The 22,097-nt window shown below is 46.8% G+C and overlaps 1 long non-coding RNA gene across 1 annotated transcript in view; it reads right to left on the reverse strand.

Moving 5' to 3' along the window:
* Positions 1 to 8,942: 8,942 nt before the first annotated feature.
* Positions 8,943 to 22,097, reverse strand: part of LOC140213106 (uncharacterized) — a 146,605-nt gene continuing 133,450 nt past the window's right edge. Inside the window, exon 2 of the long non-coding RNA XR_011890031.1 lies at positions 8,943 to 11,269. This is a non-coding gene — a long non-coding RNA (uncharacterized lncRNA). The remainder of the gene's footprint in view (positions 11,270 to 22,097) is intronic.

Raw genomic sequence — 22,097 nt, forward strand, 5'->3', positions numbered from 1 at the left:
TTTCACCAGCACAGCCATACAAAATTCTAGCAGACCTCCAATGTAGAGCTGGTTAAACGCGATGTGAGAAAAATAATTTATGCATTAACTTTAAAAAAATGCACAATAAGTTGTCTATTGTAATGAAGCGTATGCAAGGCAGCTTTTATTTTATAATCATTGATTAATGTGTTTAAAGGCAGAAATGTTAAAATCTGGCTGCTCTTTGATTAATATTTCATACTGTATGCTGGCCTTCACTACAGCGTCAAAACGGCTGTGGTACTCCCCTACGCAGCTTCGCTGTAATATTAAGGGATATTGGAGGAGGATCTCGGCGTCATTGTTGAAAACTGTAGCTGCTCCCCCTTTTGGCCTTTGCTGTGGCTTTATTTATGACTCATTGCTATGGCAACCATACATATATAACTTGAAGCCAGTCGAGGAAACAGCTTAAACTAGGAACAGCTGCACCAAGTTCGCACTTTGGTGAAATTTTACGAGTTACTTTTTTTAAACTGGCTTTGTACAACCAGTTGGTGTGCTCGTTTTTTGTTCAGTGCGGTACAGCCACTCGGCTTTTAAGATTTTAATGTATTTGCTTTCGTTGAAGTTGCTTCGGAGTCGCAATTATTTGCTGCTGTGCTTTTGCATACCTTCAGTATTGCTTTTACCATTATGACACTATTGCTTACAATATTAAACATTAGACTCAGCTTTCCACCAATATTTATATGTTAGATTCAATGAAATATGCTTTCAACAGAAGGCTTTATTATTGTTGTTATTGCAATTGTAAGTTGCAGGTGTTGGAAGGAACATATATGCTACCTTCATACAATCAAGCAACACAACAGCAGAGACAATGTAAAGTAGCATTGTGGCACACGCTCTGAATGGCTCATAAATTAACGTGTAACAGCTACTGCTGGGAAATTTGTAAAATGCACCAGACTAGTAACAACAGATGACTCCGTTTTCAATGTGCTTCTTGGTACCGGTGCACCAAGGGCGAAAATGAAACTGCGTTTAATTAGTAAATGAAGTGGCAAGCTGACTGCTCATCTGTCATCTACAATGTTACAACTTTTTTAATTGCCTGATAAGGCCTCATTTTCGTTGATGTGTGATCAGCACATAATTGACCTGCTACAGCATTATCAGGTGGTTGTGAACTGGAATTAAGATTTTGGCATTAGATTTGAAGTAGCTAATAAATCGACCAATATTCACTGTGAAGTGACCACGTACTCCCAAGCAGACCAACTGAGCAAAGAACGTTTATTACGGGTATTGCGCGCAATATATAGCACACAGCAAGAAAGAGGGGACGGGACAAATAGAGAATAAGGGAAGAAAGTGATTACAGCAGGTGCGGTGCCATGACGATACAACAGTCTCCTCTTCTCTTAGGGTGAGAACCTGTCAGGGGGACGTCTTGAACGGGTTGACCTTCGTAGTTCCAGGGTTGTGGTCCCATCCGTCGTATTCGCACTAGCGGTCTTGTCGACGGCTCTGTCGCCTCCGGCTGAGAGACATGGCTGCACTTGCTCAGAGTCCTGCAGCCCGAACTCGCGGAACCTTCCCAGAACTCGGCGTAAGGTGGTGGCATCATTCCGCTTTTCTGCAATGATTACGTCGTCTAAATAGACCTGTACTCCGGGCAGTCCTTGCAAAATTGTTTCCATGCGTTGCTGAAATAGCGCTGGCGCAGAGGCTACTTACTCAAAACAGAAGGTGCGTGAAGCAAAAAAGGCCTTTCTGTGTATTCACCGTCGTGAGCAGTTGCGATTCTTCGTCTAACGCAATTTGATTGTAGGCGTCCCGGAGATCGATAGTTGTAAAATCTTCATCGCCATTCAACGTCGCCATGATGTCCTCTATGCGCGGGAGCGGGAGAGGATACTGGATCGTATGGCAGGCTTGGTTGATAGTTTTGAAATCGCCACATAAGCGAATGTTCCCGTTACGCTTTACCATGGCCACCACAGGTGCTGCCCACTCCGAGTGTGCGACCGGGGCAAGAATTCCATTTTCAACTAACCGATCAATTTCGGCCTCCACTTTTGAGCGCAACGCGTACGGCACCAGCCGCGCCTGACAGAACCAAGGAACAGCATCATCCCGCAATGGCAAATGGACGGGCGGTCCCTTCATGAGCCCTAACTCGAGTCGAAACACGTCGGAAAATTCTTCTAACAAGACTTCAATGCCACTGCCAACTTCACGAATGGCTGCACTCTCACCTGCCTGCGTTGCACTGAGCACTGGCTCCCTAAGAAGGTCCAGTGTTGTCATGACGTCCCGACCACTAAGGTTCAGCCCGGAACAACTCAGCACCGCTAATGTGGCTTTTGTAGTCTTCGAACCCAAGGAAACGTCAAGCTGTAACTGGCAACGCACCGGCAGCGGTCCAAGGAAGCATGACAACTTGAGCGGCGATTCTTGCAGTTTCGGCCAGGCATCTTGATGCTGTACGTAGGTGGGCCAAGTGATGATAGAAGCCGGGGACCCTGTGTCCAGCTGCATCTTGATCGCTATTCCATTCCAAAGTAGAGTGCACATTATTGCCTTTACGGTGTGAATGTTTCCAACGAAATTATCTGCCGTTTCAATGAGGAACAGAGCTTCTGATTCCAGATCGCTGCAGTTTCCTGCTGACGGATGCATGGCATTAATTTGCTGGTGTGGCCACGTGAACGGTTCCCTCGTTCTGCTGTCTGCTTGTCCGGGACACATCTTGCGAACATGACCGCGCTGCTGGCACTGGTAGCACTTCACCGAACAGAACCGGCAGGTTCTGGAGTCATGCCCCGTTTTTCCACACCTGAAGCATGGTGGCCGACTTTCACGTCGTGCATACATGTTTCTTAACATGTGTATGCCTCCACCTTCAGGCGCAGTCCTCAACGTCTTCATGTTTTCTTCCACCATTTTTACTGCTAAAGTGATTTCCTCTGCTTCGCTTCTTGTTAAGTATGCTTTCAAAAGCAGTTGACGACTTACCGAGTTGTCTTGCAAGCCACAAACTATCCGGTCCCGGAGCATCCTGTCAAGTGAAGTGCCAAAGTTGCAGGTATGCGCCAATTGCCGAATGCTACAAGAAAATATCTGACTGGCTCTCCTGGCATCTGATTGTGTGAGAAAAATTTGTAGGATTGGGCTATTTCATTTGGGCTGGGCAAAAAATGCTTCTGCAGTATGTCGAGTGCTTCATTGTACGACAGCTCGTTCACCTTTATTGGCGCGCAGCATCCACTAAAGACGGCCACCGTGTGAGTGCTCAGCCCTGCTACGAGCAATGCTCGCTTCTTCTTTTCTTACGTGATGCCGTTGCCTTCGAAGAAAGCTTCTAACCGCACTAGATATGCCAGCCAGTGGTCCGTAGCTTCCTCGAACTGCGGCGGGCTTGCGTATCCGGCCATGGCTACCGGGGTGTTGCTGGTGGGGCGGCAGGCTCATCCCATCCTCATCGCCACTGAGGTGACCACGTACTCCCAAGCAGACCAACCGAGCAAAGAACGCTTGTTACTGGTATCACGTGCAATATATAGCACACAGCAAGAAAGAGGGGAAGGGACAAATAGAGAATAAGGAAAGAAAGTGATTACAGCAGGTGCGCCGAACTTCATAGGCACGTGCGGTGCCATGACGATACAACACACTGGTGTTTAGAAAATCCACAGGGCAATCAGGCGATTCTTGTTTGTGAAAAATTAATTGTGCAACGATCACCTTCACATTTCTCATGAAGGGAATGCAGTAGACTTCCGGTAATTTGACTCTGGCTAATTCGACGCCGATCGAATGTCCTGGTTGGTGCCCATGCATTTCTATGCACCCAAACTTTCTTTATTTTAATCCTCAATTTGGCCTTTACCGGATAATTTGAACTTGACCATCAATATGCACGTGCTTGACCCCTATCATCAGCCCAATTGCGACCCCTTTAGTGGCAGCGTGTATTGGCGGAGCATTGGAACCGGTAAATGTATTGAAAACACGTCATATTCCATCAAAAACGCCTAGTTCCGGCCTGCTATAGGAATATTTTCAAGCAATAACGGTAGCACAGAATGTATGGTTACGGTACGCCTTTTTGCCTTTTTCACGAGAAAAGTCGGAAATGGCCGGTGTGGTGCAATCAGATACTAAACCAAAACAGCGTTCACGGCGTTCGTACGCTTTACCGCATAACATGGCTTCATTGCGGCGAAGCTGACCTTTAAAGATTGTGCGGCAAAGCTAATTTTAAAAACCTGTGCGGTGCAGCACGAAACCTGTGGGGTGCAAGCATGAGTCTGCACCCCACAGCCTCAGGGAAAACCACAGTAAACCAGCCTCCATCGTGCTACACATACGTACCCTTGCCCATTTGTCTTGCTAAAAATCGGGTGGACGTTCGATTTCTCCTTTGTTTAGCAGCTTTAATGTCGTTGCTACGTTAGTTTTCTACTTTAAACGCATAAAAGGCGGGTGTTTTTGATTCAGGGCAAATACTGCAACGTTAATAGGCAGTGTATTTTGGTGTTCTGATGCGATTCTGCCTGGCTGCCTGCCTGCCCGCTCGCCCACCCTCTTAGCTGATCCAGTGATCCCATGTTGTCTAGTAGCTTGGGCTACACGCGCATGTGATCATGATGGTGTCATGGTTGTTCCATCGTCATAATTCCAGCTTCGTCGATCGCCTCTCGTCACGCACTCACAGTCATACAGGATTCGGTCATCGTTAATTACGCCATTGTCCTCATGCACCGGTCATTATTTGATTGTCATCATAGCGTTGTCAGTGTTGTCGCCATGCACTTGTCATACCGTCATAGTGATGCCATCAAGGTTGTTGGATCATCATTCTTATCCGACGCTCGTCATGCCATTGTCATTCTCATCCGACGCTTGTCATGCCATCGTTGCCGTTCTGTCGTTTCACCGTCGGTATCACTTCAGTAATGTTATCCGATTGTCGTCATGTCATCGTCATCATACTGCCTTTGTCTTTCCATCCGTGTCAATCCTTCATCATTCTGCCATAATTATGCTGTCGTTATGGAATCGTGATTATGCCGCCGTGGTTTTCATTGTCAGGTGGTCGATATCATGCATTCGTTGTCATACAGTCGTCATCATGCCATTGTGTTCGTGCAATCATCGTCACTCCAGCTTCATAGTCCGACTTTTCATGCCGTCGTCGTCACACCGTTCTTGTTATACAGGCTTCGTGATGTAGTCGTTATCACGCTATCGTTGTCATGCACTCATCGTCATCCCATTGTCCTCATACTATAGCTGTTGTCATGTCATCGTCATCTTCATGATGCCATTATTGTCATTTCATTGTCACCATCCTAACTTTGGCATCCGACACGCCGTGCACTCATTGTCACACAGTTGTCATAACTTTTCCATGTCATTTTACCACTGTCAACAGTTCAGTAATGTCGTCTCATTGTCGTCATACCACCTTCGTCGATCCATCCACCTTGTTCCTTTTTCTTGACTCATTCTATTGTAATTATGTCATCATTCAGTAGTAACTGTGCCACCGTTGTAATGCCATCATCACGATTGCGCTGTTGTCAGAGGGTTGCTATAATGCATCCGTGGTCATACTGTCATCGTCATGCCATTGTCTTTGTAATGGGAGCGAAATGTGAAAACAGGTTCAAATTATTCCAGAGTTCCCCACTACAGCCTGCCTCATTATCAAATCATAGTTTTGTCATGTAAAATCCCATAATTCTTTAATCGTCTTTGTACACTCATTGCCATCCCAATGTCCCCATGTCACTGTCACACTGTAGTCGTTATACTATTGTTATTATTTAAGAATCGTCATCTCACTGTCGTCATGCTGTTGCCGTCATACAACATATGTCATTTCATTTATGTCATTCCTTCTTTATCATTCCATCGTTGCCGGTGGGTTGACGTCACACAGCAGTCATCATGCCACCATTCTCAGGGATGATTGTAGCAAGCAAGTTCACTATAAACAGAGGCCAATACCGGAGTGTGTCTCATACAGCCACGGCAACGGAAGTCTCGGAATGACTACAGATAATGAATGAACTTGAGAAATGCAGTGTGTTGCTACATTTTTTAATGGTAATCACATCACCATTGACCGTCATCCTGTGATGAATTCTGCCACAATTTTTTTTCTCGTTTAATTCGGCCCGTCGGATAATTCAATCAATTTCGGCGGTACCATCAGAGTTGTATTTACAGAACTAGATTTATAAGACGAAGAAAAGGCAACCACTGTCAAAATCCATAACCTCTGCATTATGCTTACGGATGTACAGGGTGGTCCTTATTGAAAGAGAACACGCGAGCGCATGGCCCGTGCTCTGCAGAGGCTGCTTAGAGTGCCAGCAAGTGGCAGCAAGGAGAAACACGTCTGCTTGTGGCGTCATCTATTGGCGGCCAAAATAACCAGGCATGGCTGATAGGCAAGCGCCTGCTAGAACTAGCTGGAATGCCTCTCCCCCGCTCCCCTCGCATGACTTGCGCAAGGCGCGGGGCCTGAAGCGCAATGTCTGCTGCTAGCAAACCGCGTTGGGTACGCAAGCACACTGGGAATGTGGAAGCGACAAACCTACGCCCGGTAGTTATTAGGTACTCCTGGTGTACCTATATTAAAGTGTAAGCATTCTAGGGCTACTTCCATCAGAATCTGTCCGTCCGTTTGTCTGTCCGTGGCGCGTGACACGATGCACTGCATGCATAGGTATATACGTGAGGTCCTATGGAGGTGTATATGAGAATGCCTTATGACTACGTATTACTGAGATTTATGATTATGACTATGTATAGTCTGTACAGAGAGGTATAAGTGTAATTAAGGTTAATAATGACTAATAAGATTATGTACAATAAAATTAAGTGTAACATAGATTAATTGAGGGTAATTAGGAATAGTGAGGCTAATTAAAATGTATGTTAAATTATCAGACTAATCATGAGTTACTAAGCTTAAACCAACGGAGCCTAATCAAGAATAATTAACGGTAACTTGAGATTAGATACACATATTTAAGTAATCTTAATTATTAATTACAGATACACACACCTCTGCCATAACTTTAATGAAAGCTATAATTAATTGAGCAATTCTCGTCATAAATATAACAACCTGAATAAATGTTTCAAGAAATAATTACGTTTACTTACTTAAGCTAAGGTGTCCCCCACCTGAGTGCACTTCTCTCCTAAATCGCTCTGAATCAGGTGAGGTTTGTTGACGCTATGGCTGTGCGAGGAGCCAGAGCTCCGTACTGCAAAAAAAAAGTGCGCAGAAACTCTACTGGAGTTGTCAAAGTTTCCATAAGCCTACCCTCAAATTTCAGGTTGGCCCACCCCTAAATTTATGTTAGCCCATCCCTGCTATAGGCTTCTCCATGCATTTTCTGTGGACCCGATGTATACTGTCTTTAATCAATCTTTTTCAATTGTTCCTTACCTCTTATAAAGCTACCTATCTACATGTACACTATTACAACGATTAAATGTTGTAACTTCATACAGTACGCATTTTTGTGCAGATAAAAGGCACTACACTTTTTGTGTGGTGGACAGATCTTGTTGCGGTACTTGCCAAAGAATGCTTACGCATTAAGACGTGCTGGGAGTGCTTATTAATCAGCGGTGTTACGTTGGTCCTTCCACGTTTTCAGTGTGCTAGCGTACCGAGTGCGGTTTGCTAGCAGCAGACGCTACGCTGCAGGCCTCACCTGTTGCACATCCACCTGGCTGATAGGCAAGCAGCCGCTCGCCTATCAGCCGTGTCTGCTTATTCCGGCCACCAATAGATGGTGCTACAAGCAGATGTGCTTCCCCTTGCTGCCTGTTACTGGTGCTCTAAGCAGCCTCTGCACAGCACAGGCCACGAGCTCCTGTGTTCGCTTTCATAAAGGACCACCCTGTACAACATGGCAGTAGTTGAGCAAATGTGATGACCAAACACCCTTCCACTTTTGTTACAATTTACATATACGTGTACGTAACCTAGCCTTGGGAGCTTTAGGCACCGCCGCTTAGGGTTACAGCAGCAGATATGAAGCATCATTTTAAGTTATCTTAATAGCAGGCAATTGGCCCTTGAGTCACTTTTGTTAACTGCGACATGAATACTAGTGGATTTGAGACTCACTGACTGTTATCAAGCGAAAGAAATGGGCCCATAGTAGTCAATTAACTATCGATATCAGCAACATCGACTGCAGATTTTTGTAGTGTACGCAATGTGAGACCATGAACCAAGCTTTTGCTTGTACTTTAGAGGGACTCATTTAATTGCAAATAAGCCGGTCTTAGCTTGAGTTGGGGCCTAGTAGGTCAAAAAGGATGCAAATACGAAATTCACAGGGTGGCACGTACCACAATCTTATTGTTATGCCAACTTGCTGTGACATAGTAGACGTTGCTAATGTGTGCTCGACACTATTTACTAATAAAATCTCATGTCATTGTATAGAATTCAAACGTAAGGAAGTGATCAACACGACAACTTTCCATAACTGTTTGGCATAAAGACATCAAACTGTGCAAAAGTACTGTAAAATGTTTGTTGTTAGTCTGACATCTTGTGCCCAGCCGACTCGTGTATGACATTCAACTAAGATGAGTCTTAGTGTCACTCTTTGATGTCACTTTATCTGTTGTTGTAATCCTTACCTTCTTTGGAGCTGTTGAAGTAGACAGCTTGGTGCGTCTTCCTCCGCTTCACTTTGCAATGGACACTCAAACAAAAGGGCCAACCAGAACTTGTTTTACTTTAGCCATAACATGAACACATATTCAAAAATAGTGTTTCTGAGACATCACAGAGTGCATTAAATAGCCCATAACATTGCTTTAAAATGATTTGCGGTGTTTTCCATAATGTATCGGACAATTATGCTCTTGTTGGGTTGCAAGTACGCATGGAGGAGAGAAAGAGCGAGACAACTCAGCGGCGTGAATCCCAGCTGTCAGCTGGTTTTATTTTTCTTTTGCTTCAGCCCCCTTAGGTTGGTCACCCTTCCCTCTGCTCACCATCGGTGGAGAATGGAGACAGCGAGGAGAAACTGGTTCGGAGGTGCACTGGCTCTTGCCTGCCCATTGTGGTCCTCTCGCGGCTGCTACATCTTGATTCTGCAAGTAGTGTCTCATTGTAAAGGCATGCTGGGTTAAAAAAAGGAAGTCTGGCTTTCTTTAGTTCTCTGAACACAGAGGGACAGCATCAACAATTGATTGGGAGCACAGCTATATTGTTTTGACAAAATAATATTTATTTCTGCATCGTGGTTACATAGCATCAATGGTGACCGTTATTTTCTGGTACTTTTGTCTGCCCTTTTCCACTCGGGGTGCCATCACATGCAAACTAAAGGGTTCGCACTCTGGCTGCACCTATATCACTTCTGTTTTGCCACAGTCATATGCCAGGAAAAATCTTCTTGTGTAATTGCAATTAACACAATTCTAACAGGGCTCCAAATTGTGGACACGAGTTCTATTCCGAGCCCTTGGAAACAAGGATTAAATAGTTTTTCTTGTTAGAGGCACTTAATTCCCCCTGACAAGAGCCTCTGAGTGGCAAGCAGAACACCAGTGTCTTTGAATCTGGACACGGAAAACTAGAAATCTGGAAAGTGGGCCCAAAACCCATTCTCACCAATATATCCTAGACTTAGTCATGAATTCATGAGTGACATTATCAGGTTGCAACCTATACAGAGAAAACGGATGCTAACAACAATGCCACAAACAACTAGCTCTGTTCCGGTTCTCCTCTGCCTTTCTTTTTTTAATTGCTGCCACGCTGTAGGTTTCTAGCCAATACATGCACCTCCATTTCGGCAGCTAGGAAATAGTTGCGTGATAACTGAGACCAATCTACATAAGGTCCTCCAGCATGAGGCAAGTAGTGAAATCTCGTTACTACAAACACTACATTATTGAACTTTTCAGATTGACAAACTTTTCGGCAATCCCCTGCTGAGTTCTCATAGTTTCAATGTAAAAATATTTAAGTACTACAAAATTCAGGATACTGAGCTTTCCAGAATAACGATCATTATTCAGTTTCCCTGTGATGTTAACAACGCCTCAGTACTACGAACTAATATTCCAAAATCTGAGGATTCTTAGATTTCCGAGTATCCTTCCCAGCAGCCGAAACAGTACACTAGCAGACGAAAGGTGCAGGGAGCAGACGTCGCAGTGCATGGGTCCAGAAAACCTAAGACGGCGCCCCAGGAAAAAAAAAAAAAATGTGGGCGAGCAGAGGCGATGGCGCATCAGGTTTTGCGAGCGCGTGCTCCACCCAGAAAAGTATCGGCTAGCAACAAAAGCGCGTCTCTTCCTCCTTTCACCCTACTTTCTGCGAATGCCTCTTTCTTCCCCGCTACTTTTGCGGCCGTACTAGCTATGCACGCGCAGTGAAATATAACCTCTGTACTTGTGGGGATGCCACATAGTCGCACTTTCCAGAAGGTGTCGTTTACACACGCTTGCGCTCTGACATAGTTCATGTGTCCGCCCGAGCGAGAGAGTTGCGAAGTCCACGGCAAGAAATGTGAAAAACAAACAAAAAGACATTGCACTTTGTAGACGACATGGAGCTACATTTATGTAGGTAGTTTTCTCGGCATCAGCATCTCTTTTGAGTGCGTCACATACGGTACTTTGGTGGTGCATGGCGGTGGAATCTATGGAAAATAGCAACAGCGCATGCTGACAGCCAACAGCGACGCTTTCATGGATAGCTCATATGGTGACAACTTATGAACTGATGGGTTGATGAGTGGAATGGTTAATTTCGAGGCTTTCACTTTAACGCTTTAACGATCTTTCAGAGTAACGAACAATTTACCGCGGTCCCCTGAAGTTCATTATAAAGAGATTTCGCTGTACTCCCATCGACGCGGATACAAGTAACTGTAATCGACTGACATCTGCTTATTCCAAACAAGCAAAGTGTGTGGTACTTAGCTTTAAACATTGCCAGCGGCACCTCTGCTCTTCCCTGTGTCCTTTAGTACAGGCTCATGCGGACGAGCACATATGACGTTCACAGATGCTTGACGTGTATCACGATGACGGGTTCCGCGGAGACCTGATGGTCAGCATATCCAAGGCGCGCACGGTGAGTGGGTCGACACTGTCAGGAAGTGGCACCTTGCGGTTGAACTCGTGCGTGATGCTGCCGTCAGTAAAGTGGCTTGGCCACGATGAAGACCATGCCGTTGTACATCTTCACCTACAGACCGTCAGGCTTGAACTGCAGCCTAATGTCGAAGGACACCTGCAGGGCGAGGAAAATCACACCTGTTTAAGACAGACATGCTGTTAGGCAGCATGCAAAACTCACGAAGCGGGTAATGCCTCCAGCTAAAGGACTTCTGCAAGTTGCAGTATGTCCCACGTGCAGCTGAGTCGCTCGTGGGTTCCCCAATGTCCCCAATACCATGCCCCAAGCTTTGTCAGATTAAATGAATGAATGTGTGGTGTTTAGTGGCGCAAGGGCCAGGTATGGCCAAAGAGTTTGCAGTGGAGTTATGATTTCGATGAAGTTGATGTAAAGGTGTCTTAAAGAAAGTCCTTATAAAATGCATAAAATCTATGCGTAATAACATTATAGCAATGACAAATGGCGGGTACTATAAGCATTAAGATGCATGAATGAATGTGTGGTGTTTATTGGCGCAAGGGCAACGTATGGCCAAAGTGCGCCATGGCCGTGGTAATGAGTTCGCAGTGTAGTTATGAGTTCTATGAAGTTGATGTGACGTGGCTGTAAAGGGGCCTTAAATGAATTAATGTTTGACGCGTAAGCCGGAGGATTTCAGAATCGTCTGTTCTGCTGCAGCAAGTATGAAGGCAGTAATCTTTTCATTCATTTCGTTTATCGTTTGACCATCTGATATATCATCAAGACTGGCCTTTTCGCTGAAGAGAGGCCAGTCTGCTAGATGGAGTTTCCAATGGGGTGATCTTAATGGTACTGTAGGGAAAGGAGATGTTCTTTAATGAGAGCAGGCATATGGTCATTACCATAGGGGTTATCAATAACACTCCATTGAAAATCACCAAAGAGAGATGGACAGCACAGTGCCAGATCTAGACAGCTCATAGCTCCTGTGCTTGGGGAGCAGTAGGTTGCCGCACCAGTGTTTAAAAGGCATATGTCGTTTGTCAGGATAAAATCTTCAAGTGTTTGTCTCCTGGTGTCAGTTGCTTTGCTACCCCATAATATGTTATGAGCGTTAAAATCACCCACTGTTAAAAAAGGTTTAAGTAGCTGGTTTAAAATTAACTCCAGATCTCTTACAGTAAAATGTGAATGCGGTGGAATGTACATTGACAAATGGTAATGGTTTCGTGTGCTGCAACAGTGACAGCAACGTCTTCTAAGTGAGTATTAATGGTAACTTTTCTAGCTGCAATGCTGTTCTGCAGAACAATAGCTACACCACCCGAAAGCCAGTTCGCCTGAGCACGGTGGCGCTGTACAACAGTAAAGCCTTTTAAAATGTTTTTGTGCTTTTCGCCTGAGTTTGTTTCTTGTAAGTACACGGCCACAGGAGAGAAGTTACTTAACATGTCTTCGATGTCACCTAAGTTGTGTAGAAGCCCTCTACAATTCCAATGGATAATACAAGCCATTTTGAAACTGAAAGGTAAAATATGGCATTAAAAGTAAATGAGAATTAGAAAGATGTTAGGTAACACAGATCTAAAGAATGCTAATACAAAGGAGTGATAACCTTTAGATTATCGCTTTCTGATTTAACGTGGTGATTGGGACTTTGTCCCTCTTTCTGCGCTCAAGAGAGCGCTTGTCCTTCGGCGTCGACGACATCAAGGTTTTTGGATCGACCTCCATTGCTCTCTCTGAAGCGCTGGAGGACCGAGAATTGGGTGCCGAGACACGTCTCGGGCCTTGGAGTTCGGTTTATTTTAGGGCCCTGCGGGACTGGTGTCTGCTGAGCCTTTGAAGAGGATGGTGCCGCACTAGCTGCTTCCATCGCGGGGGCGGGAGGGGTCACTGCGGGACCACTATGCGTGGGCTCGGAGAACTCCTGAGACCTCTGTGACACTGCCCCCACCTGCGTCACATCGGCATAACTTCTTCGTGAAAGGTGTGACAATCGCTTTCTCACTTCAGATAACAAGATTTTTTCTTTGACAGTTAGAGCAATTACTCCTTTTTCTTTTTTCCAGCAAGGGCAGAACCGCGAGTAAGCTGGATGATCTCCTTTGCAGTTAACACAACGTGGGGAACAGGTGCAATTGTCAGATTGGTGATCGTTGGAGCTGCATTTAGCACAAGTTGTTTGTCCTCGGCATGCACATGAAGCATGTCCAAACCTTTGGCATTTGAAACATCGTCTGGGGTTCGGGATATATGGTCTAACATTTACCTTTACATAACCTGCATGCAGCAAGGTAGGCATTACACTTGTTCCGAATGTGAGCATAACATGTTTTGTCGGGATTTCTTGGTCGTTCCTGGGAATGACAATTCTTTGGACTTTGGTAACATTTTGTTCCTGGAAACCTCCCAGCAGTTCTTCGTCGCTCAAGCCAATAAAGTCTTCCTGTGATATCACACCCCTGCTTGTATTTAGTGCTCTATGTGCTGAAACTGTCACTTTCGCGTTAGCATTACTGGTAAGTTCTGAGAGCTTTTGCGCTTGATCTTTGTCATTTAGTTCTAGGAGGAGGTCCTCGCTCAACATTTTTGAGGCTTTATATGTAGGTCCAATTTTTTCTTTTAGACACTTGGCCAATAGGAACGGGGAGAGCTTTCTTACTGGTACATTGTTTTCGCTGTGCAGTACATAGAACTTGGGAAATGATGGAGCTTTGCTCCGATAATAGAACTGGAACATTGCTTCGGTGCAGCATCTTTTCAGGTGCCGATCATAGAGAACAGAAACTTGCACTGCCATGAGAAAAAAATTGGAGGATGCTTAAGCTTCGCCTTCAAGAGTGGAACGCGATAGCGTTATCGCACCCCGTTCGCACATCGCAGGAGACGCTTTCCCACCAGACGCGCTACGGCGCAGCAATCATGTCAGAGGCGTCCCGCATCGGACGCTGCACCTAGGAATAGCGCTGTGAGTGGAAAGAGGAGCCGCGTCACCTAAACACGAGGGTTCGAGTGACGCACGCTGGAAATTGGAAGGGGAGAGAGCGAGAAAACTTATTAAACGCAAGGGTGTTGGGGCATCCTCACACGTTGGCACGTGACGCACGCTGGAAATTGGAAGGGGAGAGAGCGAGAAAACTTATTAAACGCAAGGGTGTTGGGGCATCCTCACACCGGTCCCCTCACGGCCCCAATGCGCTCAAACGAGACGAAGGGGAGAAGAGGGCGAGTGGCGCGCCACCTGTCGGGGCAGCACCGCACATTGTGAGGAGGGGGCCTTCTGTGTTTGCCGCAAGATGGCCCTGCATGTGCGCCAAGCACAGAAGAAATGTAGCGGAAACGTACTTCGCTACTCGTTTAACTGCGACTTCTGTAATTTACGTGCTCATAATTACCGATATACACCGCAGCATAACTTTCTACGGCACGTTTCTAAGGCAACACCGCATTAACTAGAGGTGCTTTTGTCCCACTTTGAACCATCGAACTCATGGCTGAGTGGTAGCGTGTCCGTCTAACACTCCGGAGACCCTTGTTTGATTTCCACCCTGCCCATCTTGCAAGTTGTTTTTATTTATGAATTGCCTTCCGGGATTTTTCGCTCACGGCCAACGCCGCCGACACCGGCTTTTCTGCGACACGAGCTCCTTAACGCTGTCGAGTTAAAATGTGTATGTTCGGCAACAGCGCCGACCGACCACCACGAAGCCCAACGCGGGGACGGGGCAGAGCTTGTGTACAAGTCTGCACGACACCAGTCGTACGCCATCACTATAACCAAATATGGCGTACGCAAGGTAATATAGCCACCCTTGCCACCAAGGAGAAAGGAAGTAAATAGAAGAGAGAAGACAGGAAAGGTCAAAAAGTGAAAGAGAAAGACGAAGATTTGAGGAGAGAGAGACAGGAAAAGGCGACTGCCGATTTGCCCCAGGTGGGTCAATCTGGAGGGGCCGTCTATGTGAAGCAGAGGCCAAAGAGGTGTGTTGCCTCCGCAGGGGGGCCATAAAGGTCCAAACACCCAGCATCGGCTCAACCCCCAGGATCCCCCTCTCCCCAGACACGGCTAAGCCACGCACGGCTACACGCAGGAGGGTCCAACCCTCGTTTGCTCAGGTACGTGGTGTCGCAACACACCAAACTACTGCTGAGGCAGATGCCCCTGCGGGGTAGTGGTTATGTGCTCGTCCGCTGACCTGAAGGTCCCGGGTTCAATTCACGCCTCGGAGGTCGCATTTTACAGCGAAGCTGTTTACCTCTACCAACCGGCGATTCTTTCGTGGCGTTTCACAGAAAACTCGGCTCCATCACCTGGCCACCATCACGAAGGCGTGCCTTGCCTTGTTGCAGGAACCGCACTCGATCTCGATTGCCTCTCTCAATGTGAGATCGCTTGGTCTTCATTCCAAAGATATAACGAATGACTTCGTACTCAACGAGGTTCAGGTGCTGTCTCTCGGAAACGTGGATGGACATAGTCGCCAAAGTGACCGGCCACGTTGGAATAATGGCTGCGAAAGGAAGTGACAACCGCTCCGCCAGAGTCGCCGTCTACGCAAGAAAAGAAGCATGCGTGACCGCATACACGCTTAAGTATGACCCGGTCGACTGCAGCGATGTATGTGCCGTGAAAACCCGCAACGGAATCGTCATCTTCACCGTGTTACGTTTCGCCGGGCACTTCCAAGGTCGACGCAGTGCGGTTCATGCGAACGCACTTCGCGGTGTTGGCGAGAGATAACAGTACGCGTTTCGTCATCGTGGGGGACTTTAATATCGACATTTCAAAACAGGAGAACAAGTGGTTCGTAGACTTTGTCTTCGAAGAGTTTGTACTACAGTGTTACACAGAACAGAAATTACCAACCACCATCCGTGACTCAAGTGTCGACCTAACGTTGGCGAAGAACGTGGCAACTGTCAAAACCGAAAACCTCAGTGTATACCACAGCGATCATAAAACCGTCGTGAATGTCGTTGTCCAATAAATGATTATACACTGCATTTTACGGTGTACTCATTTAATTCGTTAGACTATAATAGGTTAAGTGGATGGTAACAGCTTCGCTGGCAATCCAGTTTCACAGAGTGGATTGGGCCTTCAATTTTTTTTTTTCATGGAGGGTAGACGTTAGAGGCCTGTGTACTTAGATTTAGGCCCCCATTATAGAACCCCAGGGGTTTCATATTTCCGGAGCCCTCCACTACGACGTCTCTCATAATCATGTCGTTGTTTTGGGACATAAAACCACAGTTATTACTTGACAATTTAAATCTTATCTTAACATTGTGTTGAATCTGAGTAATTCATTTTTCCTGCAGACTGGATTGCCTCTGCAGAAAGTGGCCAAGCCTTCGCACAGTGCAAGGTTTGCTCCTGTGAGGTACGGGCACACTATGCGGGCCTGACTAAGCATGCCGAAACAAGAAAGCACCGCACAAGAGTGGCACCAAGTGACCAGCACCGGTTGCAAGATGTTCTCGCGCCTGCTCTTGCGTTTGACGAAGAACAAAAGAAAGCGCTCTTAAAATCGCTCTTTTCACTGCTTGCCACATGCCGATAAGATGTGTGGATGAGCTTTCAGATCTACTCAAAAGGAGAGCTCAAGTTTGACCTCGTGATGCACTGAACAAAGTTCACAGCATTAATCCCTGGAGTCCTGGCACAATATTTTGCCAAATATCTATGGAAGGACAATTCAGAGAAGCCTTATTCGCTGTTGGTCGACGAGTCAACCGACGTTTCAGTCAAAGCTGGTATGTGTGTCAGTACGGTATTACAGTCCAACTGCGAAAAAAATAATGATACGTCGCGCGTCTAGGCGACAAGGCGTCACAGCTAGGCATGCGCCGTGGTAGCGGCACAAACGTTATCACTATTGGTTGTGCTTAAAAGCGCTGGCATTCAAGCTGGCGTGTGCTTTCATTCCTGTAACATAGAGCCGGGCAATTCGCCCGCCGCTGTTAAGTTGATGGCTAAATAAAGCCGTATTGCTCTCGCTAAACCGTTGCGCTGTCCTTCCGTCAGACACAACGTAGACTGGCGACGAGGATCGGATACTGCCAGCAAGGAACAAGCCCCTGCCTGACAACAACGGAATTCACCTGCTGATGGATTACGCATAGACAGTTGAAGAGCAGCTGGTTGGGACAGTATGGCGAAGGCGACCACGAGTCTGCAGCTGGGGCAAGTAGAACATTTCAACAATTTTACGAGCGATTGGACTAGCTACGAAGAATGCGTGCATGCGTACCTTCGAGCCAATAATGTTCCAGAGGACCGGAGGGTGGACGCGTTCATCAGCATATTGGGTATTCGCTCCTCAAGTCACTCGCCGCTCCAGAGAAGCCGTCCTCGAAGTCCCTGGAAAGCTTGTGCGAGCTGCTTCGTAAACATTTGGCCCCTGAATGGTCAGTCATAAGTGAGCGAACAAAGTTTCATCGCCGAGGGAAAAGGAACACGAAACGACACCACAGTACGTGGCGGCAAACGTGAGTTTAGTGCACTTTCTTGACGAGTCGCTTGGAGACAGATTTGTGTGCAGTTTGCTCAGAGTCGACATTCAAAGCACTTGTTTTCGGAAGACAAGAATCTAACGTTTCAACGAGCCGTTGACCGCGCAACAGCTTTGGAAGCTGCGCTCACTAACGCTAGAGCTGCTCATTCGAAGCCCGAAACCGAGTTCGGGGTGCATCAGTTGCCCACCAGGGAAACAACAAAATGCTTTCGCTGTAACTCAACTTGCACTGCAAATGCGTGTCCGCACGTCAATGCGACTTTTTTTTTCTGCAACAAGAAAGGGCACATTCAGAAAGCCTGCCTAAGGTGGCAAGGAAAATTGCGGCCGAAGCGAAAAGCGACCAGTATAGAACGTTCGGGTGTTACAACTGTCAGAACTACGAATGCAAAGTGTTGCAACGAAAGAGGTAGAGACAGGAGACCTCATCATGCTCAGATTAATCGTCAAAGGTGTTCCCTTGAAAATGGAGCTTGATACAGGAGCTGCCGTTTCGGTAATGCCCTTGGGTCAATTCCGCTCTTTTTCTGGCAGTACCTCTGAAGCAAACTAAGTTGACGCTCAGGACTTACACGAGCGAACCTGTGGAGCCATGCGGTGTTTGTTTCCTTAGAGTTGAGCACAACGACCAGTGCAAGGGCTTGCCGCTGTATGTGCTTCCCAGAGCGGGCCAGCGCTGTTCGGGCGCAGCTGGCTTCAGCAAGTGCGTGTCGATTAGAGCCAAGCAACAGCTACAGGGGGAGAGATTAGTAAGCGCTCAACGACTTCCGAGCTACAATCCTTGCTTGACCGACATAAGGATCTCTTCAGGAACGAGCTAGGCACCATCCGAGGTGAGAAGGCGACTCTTGTTTTCAAAAATGGGGAGACGCCAAAATTTTTCAAAGCTCGAAGCATTCCGTTTTCTCTAAATAGTACTGTTGAGTACGAACTGTCTAGACGTGAACAGATAGGCATATTGACACCGGTAGAGAGTACGCCACTCCGGTGGTGCCAGTTTTGAAGCGGGACGGGCCAATAAGAGTATGCGGTGACTACAAGCTGACACTGAACTCCATACTAGACGTAGAACATTACCCGTTACCCAAGCCCGACGAGCTGTTTGCATGCAGCCGTCGCTGGCGGACAGCAATTTTCTAAAATTGAACTCAACAAGGCGTACCAGCAAGTAGAAATGGATCGAGAGTCAAAACGGTACCTTACGCTTAACACCCACAAGTGTCTTTACGCCGGCCGTGAATCGTCTGCCCTTTGGAATTGCTTCGGCACCTGCAATATTTCAAGAAATGGATAATATCTTGAAGGGTCTCAACTTCGTGTTTTGCTACATTGACGATATCCTAATTAAGGGTCGTTCAAAGGAAGAACACTTGCAGAACCTTGACGCAGTTCTCAAAAGACTATTAGAATGTCGAATTCACGTCAAGCCGTGGAAGTGCGAATTCTTTCGTGACGAGCTGACTTATCTGGGCCATCTGATCAACAAACACGGCATCCACCCAACAGACGAAAAACTGGCCGTGATAACCAAGGCACCGGCGCCAACTGATAAGCACCAACTTCAATCGCTGCTAGGCCTCATCAACTACTATGGAAAGTTTGTTCCAAAGTTATCCACCGTTCTTTTCTCCTTAAGGCTCTTGCAGAAAGACGTCGCCTGGAATTGGAAAACGGTTTGCGATTGTGCCTTTCAGCACATCAAGCAGCTGCTTTCGTCAGCTCCGATCTTGGCGCACTATGATCCAGGCCTGCCCCTGCAGTTATCTTGTGATGCGTCCGCCTACGGGGTAGGTGCAGTGCTGTCACAATTTTTTTCCGACGGTCAGATAAGGCCAGTCGCATATGCCTCACGCACCTTGAGTCGTACCGAGAAAGGCTATAACCAATTAGAAAAAGAAGCCTTAGCTCTTGTGTTCGGCGTTCAAAAATTCCTTTACTAGGTACAGTCTTGTTCAAAAAACTTGAACCCGCTGTGAACGGCCGGGGAGCGGCTGCGCTCCACTATCGCGGCGCTGCCGCCGCCGGCGCGCGCCGCTGCTCGCTTGAGTCGAGAATAAAGAGGGCGAGGGAAGCATTCTCTTACTCTCAACCATCCTTTGATAACAGCGTTCGTGAAAAACCAGTGCGTCGTTCATTCTGCTAGCTGCGAGGTCGCCTTGCGGCAGCTGTGGTACGGTGCTTCGTGTGAGTAAATGCGCTCGCCTGGGCAAAACCGCTAGGCTTCCATGCAGCGCATTATACTGTAAAAATGGTCCTAATCATCGAAATTACCAATTTCAATTTTATCCTACACATTCAAAGGCGAGAGCCCTCGCATTATGCTTTTAGATAAACATTTTGAATGTGTTTCGGAGTGCGATGAAAACAAAAGAAAATGTATACTGACATCTCTCAGTGCTGTCTATAGCGTTGTTCCAGGTTTTACCGTAATATGCGGGCAATTCAGTCATCGTTCGTTTACAAAAGACCAGAAGCAGTAATTTCGACTACAGAGGCTCTCTTCAAAAAGGGCCTGTAACCACTGTTACAATATTTCAAATACGTTTACTGCACTTCTCCACTAAGCAACGACCACACGAGTGCATTTGGCATTGAAATTGTTTAGTTAAACCTGCAGTGAAAGTGGGGAACTTTTCGGGACTAGAAGAAATTTGCCTCGATTGAGTTAGACCCATTCCCTTGGCATTTTGGAAAATGCGCACTACCTCGCCTTTTTTGATATTTCGTGCACAATGCCTCATTGTCGTTAGGGCCCACTTTCATGCACACATGAGGCCAGTGTAAATTCATCTAGTTTGCAATGGGCATCACGCGTTTGAATCGCGTAAAGTAGACCAAGGCCACGAGATTATGATTCTCTCATAGTGAAGGCGTCACACCGGCGGTGCTGTCGCTGTCACGGGTTCACTGGAAGAAGCATTGTCGATATAGTTTACCGAGATATAGTTCGTCTCTACTAGAAAGGGCTTCACAGGCACTTTAAAAAAATGGGTTATACGTAGCGTCCTTTCAACCAGAGACCTTGGCTAGTTTACAGTCACACATGCGCAAGCTGTAATTGTTCGGGGCAAGCACAGACCAAGCCACACTCAATCCCTTGAAGGCATGCTCCCCCTGTGATTTCGTCGAGGGATGCAGGTACAACCCTGAAGCTTATGGCTTCTTAATTTGCTACTTGCGACTTTCATGATTACAAATTCGAGATGCCACTGTGGCACAGTCTTTAATATATCATTCAGCTGCTGAAGAGAGATCTTAGCTACGATCCACGCAAAGTGCCCGTGTTCGAGCATGCATAGGCCTATTCATAGCGTTGTTCCTTTAATTTGGTCCCGAAAAATATTAACTAATGATTACGATACTCGGAATTGCTAAATTTGAGTGTATCGCGTTTGACAGCGGTCGCCAGAGACTCCCGCTTGCTCATCCAGCATACGCTGCAAACGGCATGCTAGCCGGTCGGGTGGCTTCCTCATCACCATCGTCGCGTTCACGCCGCGCTCGCTGCACTAGTTTTTCACGAGCGCTGTTATCAAACGACGCTTGAGAGTAAGAGACATGCTACCCTCGCCCTCTTTATCCACGGCGCAAGCGAGCAGCGGCGCGCGCCGACGGTGGCAGCGCCGCGATAGCGAAGCGCCGCTGCTCCTCGGCCGTTCACAGCGGGTTCAAGTTTTTTGACCAAGACTGTAGTATGTGTATGCAAGGCATTTTGTTTTGACCACGGACCAAAAGCCTTTGGCTACAATTTTTGGTCCCAAGACTGGCATACCAGCAATTGCCGCCGCAAGACTACAACGATGGGCAGTTGGTTTGTCGGCCTATTCTTTTTCATTAAAGGTCCGGCTTTCCGCACAGAACGCTGACGCAGATTGCTTGTCTAGGCTGCCAATACCACAGCCGACGGTCGAAGACCAGGAAGACTCTCTTTACGACCTACACTTCAACACTATGCCGATCAACAGCAACGATATTGCTCGTGAAACTTTATGTGATGCTACCTTGCGTACTGTGACCCATCATATCTAGTCAGGCTGGCCGCGTAGTGTCCCGAATGCAATCAAACCGTTCTTTCATAGAAGACTAGAACTGTCCATACATCGAGGATGCATTATGCTAGAAATGCGCGTACTTGTTCCTGAAAAATTCCGCACATTCATTTTGGACGAGTTGCACCTTGGTCATCCAGGTGTTGTTCGCACCAAAGAACTAGCAAGGAGCTACGTTTGGTGGCCTACTATCGATAGTGACATAGAGCGTTTCACCGCGTCTTACAGCGCTTGCGCGTCTAATCGCAATCTGCCACCTGAAGTGCCCTTGCATCCTTGGGCATGGCCTACGCGCCCTTGGCAACAGTTGCATGTCGATTTTGCTGGCCCGATAAACGGAGTGACGTACCTCGCGGTGGTTGATGCACATTCGAAGTGGCCAGAGGTGTTTCCAATGCGGACAACCACCAC

Source organism: Dermacentor andersoni, chromosome 9 (assembly GCF_023375885.2).
Source record: "Dermacentor andersoni chromosome 9, qqDerAnde1_hic_scaffold, whole genome shotgun sequence".
Classification (NCBI taxonomy): Eukaryota; Metazoa; Arthropoda; class Arachnida; order Ixodida; family Ixodidae; genus Dermacentor; species Dermacentor andersoni.